Consider the following 12,196-nt stretch of genomic DNA (forward strand, 5'->3'; position numbering starts at 1 on the left):
TGAGTTCAAAGGACTAATGTAATTTTATTACTACATTTAATCAAATGTTTAAGTTAAGAAATAGGAACTGAGTTAAGGGCAACCTTCCCTTATCAGCTTCCAACGTCTGAAAGCAGGAATGAATTAATTAAGTAAATGTAACAAATTTAGGGGAATAACGTACAGCAGCAGCTGAGTCAGCTTGACCATCAGCCATTTATTGGGGTGAGATGTGGAACTCAAGTACTACCAGATGATTCAATTCACTTATCTTGGCAGTAATGGATAAGCCAAAAGGGATGCCCAGAGGGAAATTGTGTCATAAATTGGCAAGGCAGAGAGTCATTCACCATCTTAAACAAAATCTTGTCATCAAAGAAGTTGCACGTTCAGTCCATACAGCAGAGTAGTCTGGCCTACCAAACAAGATTTTGCAGGTTAGCTTCTCACTAAAGAAGTAATTATTTTTACCATTTCCATAGCTTCCCCAGACAGTGTCCATGAAAAGCAGGACAATAATGTGAAACTTCTCCAATGTTTGCACATTTGCTTGTATTTTGACCCAGGAAAATGTAATATGTAATCTGCCCCCCCCCCCCCCCCCCCCCAGGTACATACAACTAACATATGACTAAAATATTTCTTTTTTTTTTTTAATATAAAATAACTCTGGATGAGATGTGACTACATTGCAATAGGCTTCATTTATGCACGCTCAATGAAGTCAGTGCAGCTTAATAAAGGAAATTCCACCCTAACAGCACCAGTTTCAGCACAAGCATTTCTCCTTAGATGACAGGTAGAGATCTTCAGAGTTGGACAACTAAGTACAGGAAGAAAGAAATTATCTAAAAAATCAGAGCACATTATCGCGTATTTTCAGTTCAGTGAGAAAACCTAAGTGTTGCTGAAAGAAAGGTAAAGTGCAGTGTAATTTGAATGAATCATTCCAAGGGATAGGAATTTCTTCTGTTTGCTAGCAAATTAACAACACAGAACATCTAGGGGTAAAAGAAAATGAATAAATCGGCACCCTCTTTCAACTATCCGAATTTGGAACAAGTATGGAAACTTCATGAACAACACCAACCTCAAACCCAGCACCTTAATATCCATGCAGAGAAGGCCCTGGCAGTGAGCTGCCTGGGTGAAGTCACACTACCCAAGTCCAGCACAAGACCAGGAGCTAGGAATTTAGGAAACACACAAGAAGACTTTCTGTCTTCTTCCATCCTATGCCTTAAACACAAAAACAAAAATAATTTCTGGGTTTCCACTTTTTGCACTCTTCCCCAGATGTTTTTTCACATACATTTGTATTTGTGTATGTAATATGAATGAAAGAGCTCCCTCTGATTTCATCCCTTCTCCTATATGGTTTCTGCAGAAAAATCAGGTCATGGTGTGTGCGGCGCTCAGATGTTCCCATGGAAACTGGCCGTGATGTCAGAAACATGGGATTAGGAGCTGCTGGCATCGCTGAGCGAAGGGAGAATCCTGGCGGGGAAGGAGAAAGCTCCAGTCCAAACAGCTTCAGCAGCAGAAACAAGCCTTTCAAAAACAGCTAGAGAAGAAACTTCAGTAGTAAGCTGTCCAGAAACAACCAGAAATTCCGAGTCAAAAAATCTGTTGACTGAAATAATCCCGAAAAAGTCAGCATGGGAGTAACTCATCAAAATCAGTGGAGCAAAGCCAGTGTTGCGTCAGCAGTAACTGTGATATTAGAATCAAGATCATTTTACTATTTTACCAATGAAAGCAACATACAATGGCTGAAAATATAGCATCTCTGAGTAAAATATACTATGAGTATTTGGGGTCTGCTGGTAAAAAGATGAGTGTAATTTTACACGTAATATTCTCTTGAACCAGAAGTTTGCGGAAGAAAAGACGACGCAGAAACTATGTGTGCGAGCATACTTATAATAATCAGGCACAGTCATGGGGGCAGGCACCTTGTCATGGGGGGCTGAGGCAGGCCCCCCGAGCCCACATCACAGCACTGGGGGTGAGGATGCTGCCCAAGCTCCCGCTGAATATCATGGTGGACATGCAGCTGGCGCAGGGCAATCGGGAACAAAATAGAAACAGGGAGACAAAGACAGAGAGGGAAAGAGTGCAGAGGCCCAGAGCAGAACTTGAAACTGGGTCGTGCTGCATGAGCGGGGGGTTGTAATGAAATGAACTGAGGCCTTCTCTAACCTCGTAGAAGAGAGAACTCAGAGCATGATGTTCCTCCTTGTTCCTCCTCTCCTGCCTGAGTGGCCATGCTCCTTCCTGGAGTCACCACTGCGATGTCTTACCTACTTATGTGCCTCCCTGCCCCGCTGGGACTCTTAAATCAGAAGGGCTCGGCCTGCTTCCTAGACAGGAAGCCGTAATGACTTGTGTTGGCCAAGGTTGACATGCGATGAGCTGAAGGACCTCAAGCAGTGTATCTCAACAGAAAATTAAGTAAGATCAAGGATCCCCCCACACCCATCATGATTTTCAGAGGTGACTTTAAAAAACAACGTAGGACTCGGTGTCTCTTCAGCACTGTGCTGTGGTTTAAGGCATGTCTACACCCAGCAACGGAGTATTGAGGCAAAGTGCCCTGAGCTACCTATTTCCAGAGCCGGATGCAATATAATTGCTAATTGGCCTGGCTTCAAAAAAGGGATTATTAGCTTGTGTGCAGCCCCACATAAAGCCATCTATGTTGCAGCTGGGACATGAGCCAGCACCTTCTTGCATCCCCACGTTGTGCCGTGGAGGCACACCATTCTCTTGAGAGGCTGCCAGGAGTCTGTGCCCAGTTCTGTGGGGTGGACATGCCCATAGGCTGCTGCCTGATGATCCACTGTGAAATAACATTTAAAAATAAGGCTTCAGCTCATATCTGTGCTTTTGGAAGCAAAACTCTATTTCACTTCACTAAATTCCAGGCAGACCGGCCCATATTATTTTTGGTACGGATGTTGTACTGACCTCTAAATTATTTGAATTGCTGGTAGGATTTTTGTGCCTGTTCTGCAACCCAGAATCCCTGGGCTGTAAAACAGAAGCTGTGATTCCAACGGACAACATTTTCCTCAGCGTTTGGAGTGCTCTTTTCAGTGGCAGTGAACTGTGAAGAAGCCACAGGCCAGATTAGCAGTGAGCCCTCTGCATTGTTTTCTGCATTGTCTCGTGTGGTATTTTAAGCATCTGATGTGTAGAAGACAATTACCCATGTTGCTGGCATGCACCTATGTGCTACTGCTGATTCTTCCCATTTTACTGCTATTACTTCATATTTGCCTTAAAGTATGAAGGAATAACAGGCACAGTAGTGGTTTTTAATATTGTTTGAGCCCCAATCTCCATCAGCCTGTCTCCTCCTCAAGTTTTGCTGGGCTTTTACTTCTGTCATTCCCAGCACTGTGCTCTGCAGAAATGGAGGTGATGCAAAGAGCTGGCTGCACATTTAAATGACAGCAACAGTGCGGGCACTCAGTGCAAGGTGCTTGATCATAATTAACCCACCAACTTAGTAGGGAGGGAAGGGGACTTTTGGGAAGGCGAAAGAAAGGGCTGCTGAGTTTATCTTCAACGAAGATGTTCCCTGAAATAATAGGATGCCTCTACTATCTTCTGCATGCAGTAAATGTTGCTACATGTCACCAGTTATGTCAAAATTGTTCTCGAAATCTTTTAGAAAAGGCACCTACTCATATTCATATATCTTTTCAAATGATTTTGCCTGGCCACTAACATCTTTCTGGAGTTCCTTGAGTAACTTAATCTTGCTTTGTAATAAATATGACCTCACTTACAAGTTACTGCAGAAATACTACACACTTGCAACAGGTGACAGAAAAGTGTAGAGGACAATCATGTTATGCTGAAATGAGTGAATTGCAGAGGTTCTAGAACCACACAATACCTACAAGAATAAAATTAAATAACTATTGAATTCTTACAGCCAAAAAATGAGTGAGAAGGGATTTTGGCAGCCTTGAAATACACAGTGGTCAGAGGAAAAAGGACTTCATTTCATTTTATCAGAAAATATTTTTTTATTGACAGCTATCTCCTCAAACACCTTGCTATACTGAAATCAAAACAAGAGATCAAGCAAAAGTAGGTTTTAACTTAAGCTAAAATGTTTGCATGTTGCATTTTGCTTCATGTTCTCATTATACCCAGTTCACTAAGTATAATTATACCACTTAAGGAATCATATGAAAAATGACAGGCAAGCTGCAAACACTCTGATATCAAGTGCAGGCTCATGTCCACATGCTCACACTTGTGCTCTCCCACGCTTTTTCCTCCTTTAATTATGTTATTTTTCTAGTAAGTAGCAGATTACCTGACATGTATGTCAATTACTCATCCCTTTCCCATTGCAAATCATACCATCTGTTCAAGATTTCTTTGGATTCAATGTGAGTTTTCAACTGACTTCATTATTTACTGGGTCAGACCCTCAAATATTCAAACAAATTGTACTATTATACTGTAGTTTAAATTAATGTGAACCTTTCTGCAGGAACAATAGTCTGATCCAGCTAGATCTAAGAATCGGATCCAACTAAATCATATGTTTAAGATGGAGACGTAAATTCTTGTTAACTCTGAATGTATTGTTTGACTGTCTTTAATTCTCACTGAAGTAGCCATTTCTGTTGTTATATCTTTATAGAGACAACAAAACATATTTCTAGTAGACCGCTTACCATCTGTGAATCACAACGTACTGCACAAAGGTGAGTTATCTCTGGACACTGCTGTGTAAGAAAGGTGATGTCTTGTTTTGCTCATGGTCATCCACTCTTCCCAGAAAAGCATTCAGGTGTTTTGATTCCCAGATTATTTCCTATATCGCTATCATGTTGTAAATAACTACATTAAACCCCAATTACTTCAAGGAAACTAAAGCAAACAGATACATGGTTTGATTCTCAAAAGTACTGATAACTAACTCTAAATATTATTTCATATAATGAAATTAATATTCCTAATATTAAATAATTATAATTAACAAAAGCATGGTATATGAGTGTGCTCAGTCCCTTTAAGGATGCCAGCAACTGTGCAACTTGCTCAATTCTGCTAAAAAAATCCTAACCATTTCTGTTTATCGATCTGATTTCTATAATATTCTACTATAACATAAATGTCAAAATTTATAGTGGCCTTCTTGGTCTTGAAAATATAACATGCAATAAAGTCAACATTAAAAAAATCAACCTCCCCCAAATTTTTGAACAGATTAAATAAAATATTTGGGAATACTTCCTCTTGGGTAAGATTCTAAAAATGTATCACAAACACCAGAAATTACTGATGCTAATAACCCTGCCGCTGTTCCAGCTGACTAAAAATAGCAGTCTGTGACAGGCTAAGAATAAAAATATTCAGTCAGAAGTTTGTAACTGTTAGTCAGACTTTGATCCCTTAAATCTAGCCTCTGTGCAATAAATGAATAATATAAAAGCAAACCCAAAAATAAACTTTTGGAGAGCTATGAGGATATATTATAGACAGCTTCAGTAGATGTCTATTTCTGCTTCAGTAAATTTATTATACTAAATACCTAACACAGTAATTGTATTTTTGCAGGCATGTAAAGTCCATTACTCATTATATTGCACGTACTTTTGACCTACGTATGCCATTCCAGCGAAGAAAATTTTCCTTACTTTTGGAGGAAAAATATAACTCTAGTTTACCCTCCCAGCATTGTCATTTCCGTCTATTAGTGATTACTGTATTCATTGATTCACTTCTACATATTTTTGAGATAACTTCAAAATCTGAATTTCTACAGCCACATACATGAACAGAAGTTGTTGTTTATCTGTGATAAAGACCAGCTTCTGGGGAGTTCGGTAGGATGTGGAGCATCTCTGGGGTGCACTTGGCTCCTCATGATTCTTTGTGGGAAAGAGGCTCTGTGCTGGTTTCAGATATGGATCTTAAAATGCTCTCCATCCTCCTTCACTTTCCTGAACACTAAATATTTAGGAGTGTCAGGGAAGATTTTAAGGGAAAATCTGTGCCTACATGCTGTTTTAGCTCTCAGACTGTAGGGTTTCTGAATAAAGATATTCAAAGGAGTCAGAAAAACATCGCCTAGATCAAGTGCCATTTGCACATTTATCTGTTCCCTGTTTTTTAGGGGTCTGGGTCACTGGTGGTGAACACTTGGGCTCTCTTCCTGAGTCATATTAGACCTTATTGCAATAGTATAAAAGTTGTCTTCTTTTGTATGAATGATTTGAGCCTGTTGCCATAGCTGACTAGGGAAGAGTTTGTAGGTGCTGTATACCATTTTCTAGCAAGCACAAATCCAAGGACCTTGTGAGCAACATCTCAGTGACATGGCTGTCCAGGACTGCTTAGGCTGTACCCAAGACCCCAGCTGCTATCCTTCTAGCAGACCTATTAAGGAGTTTCTATGCTACTCAATTGTCAGAGCACCACGTTCACAATGGATGTAGAAAGAATTTCCTGAGAAAGGTAGGTGGTGGCATCACTGACCAATGTCCTTTTTGGCCTTTACAGAGTGGGAACATTAGAAGTGGTGACAGCAAGGAGGAAGGATCACAATGACATTATGCCTTGGGGCTCCGAGCATGTCCCTGGTATAGAAAATATATATATATATTTCAGACAATGTAGTCTGTTTGCAGATTTTCTTACCACTGAGTTGCTCACAATTCTTTTTTCATTACGCAGGTCCCTCTGTCTTCCTCTGTCAGATGTTCACTTTTTGGCAGCTGGGGCTGACTCCAGCCCAAGATAGAGTGTCTACTTCAGCATTTTAACACAGACCATGTGTGTACTTTTGAAACAGATTTTCTAGTATCCCCATACCCTACACTTTGGTTTACATGGAGGAACAGTCTCAGAGTGCATGAATAGGACCCCCTCAGTTGATATCAAACTCCAGGATGCCATCTAGAAAGGTACCTTACTCTACTCCAAACATCAACCTTCTCAGGGCCACACTAGAGCTCTTCTACTATGAAAACCCATCAGCAGTGTTCCTGGCTCCAAGCGTCTCACGCTGCAGATCTGCTCCTCCTGGGCCATGCTGCCTCCTAGTACAGATGTATTCAACCTTTCTTCACTCTGTTCTCAGTATATTTGTATTTCTTGGCACTTTATCTAAGAACTCCCTACTAATCACACCAGACTGGGTATGCTCAGTAAGAACACCGGGGCAAACTCTACTGTTCAATGTCCCACAGAATCACAGAATCACAGAATTGTCTAGGTTGGAAGAGACCTCCAAGATCACCTAGTTCAACCTCTGACCTAACACTTACAAGTCCTTCACTAAACCATATCACTAAGCTCAACATCTAAACGTCTTTTAAAGACATCCAGGGATGGTGACTCAAACACTTCCCTGGGCAGCCCATTCCAATGCCTAACAACCCTTTCAGTAAAGAAGTTTTTCCGAAAATCTAACCTAAACCTCCCCTGGCACAACTTTAGCCCATTCCCCCTCGCCCTGTCACCAGGCACGTGGGAGAATAGACCAATCCCCACCTCGCTACAGCCTCCTTTAAGGTACCTATAGAGCGATAAGGTCGCCCCTGAGCCTCCTCTTCTCCAGGCTGAACAAGCCCAGCTCCCTCAGCCGCTCCTCGTAAGCCTTGTTCTCCAGACCCCTCACCAGCTTCGTTGCCCTTCTCTGGACTCTCTCGAGCACCTCCATGTCCTTATTGTAGCGAGGGGCCCAAAACTGAACACAGTACTCGAGGTGCGGCCTCACCAGAGCTGAGTACGGGGGGACAATCACTTCCCTAGACCAGCGGCCACACTGCTTCTTATACAAGCCAGGAAGTTGTTGGCCTTCTTGGCCACCTGAGCATGCTGCTGGCTCATGTTCAGCCGACTATCAGCCAGTACTCCCAGGTCCTTCTCTGCCAGGCAGCTTCCAACCGCTCATCTCCCAGCCTGTAGCGCTGCTTGGGGTTGTTGTGCCCCAGGTGCAGGACCCGGCACTTGGCCTTGTTGAACTTCATACAGTTGGCCTCAGCCCATCAGTCCAGCCTATCCAGATCCTCCTGCAGAGCCTTCCTACCCTCGAGCAGATCGACACATGCACCTAACTTGGTGTCATCTGCAAACTTACTGAGGGTGCACTCGATCCCCTCATCCAAATCATTGAAAAAGATATTAAAGAGGACTGGCCCCAGTACTGAGCCCTGGGGGACGCCACTAGTGACCATCCTCCAACTGGATTTGACTCCATTCACCATGACTCTTTGGGCCCGGCTATCCAGCCAGTTTTTAACCCAATGAAATGTACACCAGTCCAAGCCATGAGTAGCCAGTTTCTTGAGGAGAATGTTGTGGGAAACGGTGTCAAAAGCCTTACTGAAATCAAGGTAGACCACATCCACAGCCTTTCCCTCATCCACTAAGCATGTCACTTTGTCATAGAAGGAGATCAGGTTCGTCAAGCAGGACCTGCCTTTCATAAACCCATGCTGACTGGGCCTGATCGCCTGCTTGCCCTGCAAGTGCAGCATGATGACACTCAAGATAGTCTACTCCATGAGCTTCCATGGCAAGGAAAGCCGGTGTCCCTGTGTCCCACCACAATGCTTCTGGTCCTGCTGGAGAGAAAGCTCATTTCCCCGGGGAGAGGAGCAGGGAAGGGTGTACCGAGGTGGATAGGGGGAAAGATGTTCAGATGCTACCACAGGTGGGCAGGACACTACAAAAGCAGAAGGAAAATACAGACCTCTGCACAGCCCCCCCCAGACTGTACCTCTGGGGAAGCCAGTGGCCACCAGGCAGAGTCACAGCTGGCAGTAACACAAATTACTCTGAGACCACTTGTCCATTGCTGGGGCTGCTGGGGATATGACACAACTCATCTAGATATGACACGACTCATCTAGAAAATACATACTGCGTTCATTTTCTCTTCTGTTCTGCTAACTGCTGCACAATCAATAGATCAACTGCCTCATTACTGCTTGCTAGACGTGCCAAAGCTTTGCTTTCCCCTGTGTTGGATCATGCTCCTCTGGATTTTGTTCCCTACTTTTTTTGCAAACTGCAACTACTTGTTTTCTAGGGCACATTTTTTCATGCCACCATAATTCACAAATCTCACTGTCTGGTGAGGTTCAGGCTCTCTATGACACAATTCAAAGCTAACTGCCTCATTCTTAGTTGTATTCTCTACTGCTAGAGAGGTGTAGATTTTTTAGGAAGAAATTGCCTTTTTTTTTTTTTCCCCCTAAATCAGTGAGACCTCTTTAAAAACCTGGGGTTAGACATTCCAGCATGAATTATTGTGCAACAATCAAGGAAGGGTGGAGATATAAATATCATAAAGTACAAATTCATCACTGAATCTGGAGCACATCCACAAATTTAAAAGCCGATGGGACACTCAGAGTAGAGATAAACACAGATGGACAACAACATTGCCAGAGAGAGGGATTAGACAGGACCCTCAAGTGACGTTAGGGAATGGTCAGATCAAGGCAATGCATTTTACTCCCACAAACTTCCTCGTTTCCCACCTCTTCCAGTAAGACGAGGCAAGAAATTTCTTACCCCCCACTAAGCATTCTTGCAGCAAAGACCATTTAAGGGTGCAGTCAGTATGTCCTGCCTGGGTTTGTGCTTCTGACATCTCCATCTTTAGAAAACTGACCACTCCGTGACCTTCCTGTGCTCTTCCCACTTGCTGTGTTGTCAGTCAGCTATGGGCAACGCCAAAATTTCCTTTGTGAACTCTGTCCTAATTCCCTTGACTATCCCGGTTTGCTGTGTCCTCTTCTAAAACAATTCAGCTCCTTGAACCACACGTGCATAAGCTTGCTTCTTGGAATAAATGTTTCACTGCATACAAGCACAACACATGGAAAAACGAAATTGTTCTTCTAAAGAAAAGGTTGTTTGGTGGCAACTCTACCTGGATAGTACCCTCCAACAACAACAACAAAGACACATCACATTGCTCTCTCTTCTTCCTTGCTTCTCCCTGGGAACTTTGAATTCACTGTGTGCTTCAAAAGGTAGAAGGTAAGCTCTAGTTTATGAGACAGCCCGTTCCCTCCACATTTCTCTTCCTTGCTTTCAATACCTATCCAGTCAGACAACTACTACCAGCATCTCTATTGCAAGTGTTCACTGCCCTATCAACGGGGAGTGATGCCTCCAACAGTCAACTCCTTACACCAGCAAGGCACTAGCTGATGTTCTGTAAGGTAAGCTTTGAACTGGTATAAGCAACTCTCACTCCCATTTCTGTATGTAGCATTCACTCACAATGAATGTAGTAGCCTAAAAAGCATCCTGTACAAGTCAGAAAAATTTTCAGCATACAGTTTTTGACTTTGCAATGCACATCCCTATATTTAGACACAAGGAACAATGGCTCAAAAGTTACAAAAACTAATGTAATTTTGAAAGTGAAACCCTTAGGATGATTTTTAAAGTTTTGCTTGCATTATCTTGGAAAAGCAGCAATCCTCGTCCAAGAAGATCAGCCAAAAGCAAGTGGTGACCTTAACACAGCAGTCAACTCAGATGCTTTGTATAGTCACGCCTAAAAGTTATTTGTTATCCTGAGCCAAGTCAGCCTTATTGCTGGAGTCTCCACCAATAGCTACTATTTCTTCTTCAGAGTTTTTCACTTTCTGGGTATTTTTTAATATACTTTAGTTGTGTATGCAAACAAATGATGCAGCTGCTGGTTCTCATTCACTTCAGGGATCACAAGCAGCCGATGCATGCTGCCCTGGCATGCTGAGATTGTCCTGGTGGCTGTCACCCGAAGGCCTGATTCCCATTTAAAGTAGGGTCTGATTCCCTTTTATGGTCCTATAAAGCAGCAATGGAACAGGGCCTCTGCAGGAAGAAATGGGTGTTAAACAAACTGAAAACACCTATTTGTCAGGTAGCTAACCCAAGACATTATAGTCATTTATAAAAACGTGTTATTTTTCTACAGTCATCCAGGAATGTTGTTAATAGCTCCTCACTGTGGTGCCAAGAGACACTTTTTGAAGGGATTTAATGCCCAATTCATTGCAAATCTGATCGTTGTTTTTGCCTGTTCCCCAGCCAGCAGCTATGAACAAAACAGACTTTGAAGGCTGCAGCATTATTAATCTGAGACTTACTACAGTAAGAGAGAAAGAAGGAAATAAATCCCTTCTCCTAGCACTGCTAACTCAGTGTAATGGCCCAAGAATGGCAAGCTAAACATTACTCCAAAATTATCAGGCTTCATTTCTCATGACAGATAGCAAGCAGCAGATTGCATTTTATCTTTTTAAGCTGAGTTGACTGCAAGCAAGGAATGCACAGCATGCCATGGCCCTCTGCTCCATCTGCGGAGCCTCTTCCAGCAGCAGCTCTGTATCATGACGCAATATTTAGCACTTTGTTCTTCTAGTGCTCAGGACAAAGATATATTCGGAGCAAGCCAGTCCCCTGGAAATAAAATAAAAATTAGGAAACAACCTGAAGCAGTTTCCTTTTGTAAGCCTACAAAGCATATGTCTTTTGTTGATTCTGGAGGAGAATGCAGGGCTTGGTTAGGGAAAGCGCTTCAAAAAATATATCATCAACATGTCTCTTGAACTCAGCTTTGATCAGCTTCTTTTACTGTCCAGCAAAGCAACTGGTAACCACTAAAACATGCAGAATGATGTCATGTGGTACTGTGAGGATCAGCCCCGAGTACAGGATGGTCAGATGCCTTTAGGGTGAAGACAGTCCTCTCTGTCAAAGGCATATCAGAGGAATGACAGGCCCACACTTTACGGGTGCCTAAAGGCTTTGCAAGTGGTCAAAGTCACCAGGGATAAAAGGGCATCTTAATTTCTGGTGAATAACTCTCCTTTATCATCATGTTCAGGGTTGCGTGATGATAAATTGTCTTTTTTTTTTTTTTTTCCCAGTTTTATTTCATTTCTCTCCTGATAGAAAAGTTGCCTAAACAACAACAACAACAAAAAACCACAAACAAACAAAAAAAATCACTTCTATATTTTTGCGTTAGTCTTGCCAGTCTGATACTTCAGATCCTAGAATAAGAAAACAAGTAGCAAACTGAGTTTTAACACTGAAATATGGGGGAAGGTTTTGGTAGGGGGAGCATCGACACACAGATTATAATTAGATCAGTTTGAAAACCGAGGATTGGAAAAGAGTTCAATTAGCATGAAAATTAATCGAGTTGCTCAAAGGCTTGAAAAATAAG

At 42.4% G+C, this 12,196-nt stretch overlaps 1 long non-coding RNA gene across 1 annotated transcript; it reads left to right on the top strand.

Moving 5' to 3' along the window:
* Positions 1 to 1,451: 1,451 nt before the first annotated feature.
* Positions 1,452 to 7,204, top strand: LOC106035817 (uncharacterized). The gene is made up of 3 exons (XR_001206981.3): positions 1,452 to 1,563; positions 4,649 to 4,712; positions 6,514 to 7,204. It is a non-coding gene; the product is annotated as an uncharacterized lncRNA (long non-coding RNA).
* The last annotated feature ends 4,992 nt before the right edge of the window (positions 7,205 to 12,196 follow it).

The sequence above is a fragment of the Anser cygnoides genome, chromosome 1 (assembly GCF_040182565.1).
Source record: "Anser cygnoides isolate HZ-2024a breed goose chromosome 1, Taihu_goose_T2T_genome, whole genome shotgun sequence".
Classification (NCBI taxonomy): domain Eukaryota; kingdom Metazoa; phylum Chordata; class Aves; order Anseriformes; family Anatidae; genus Anser; species Anser cygnoides.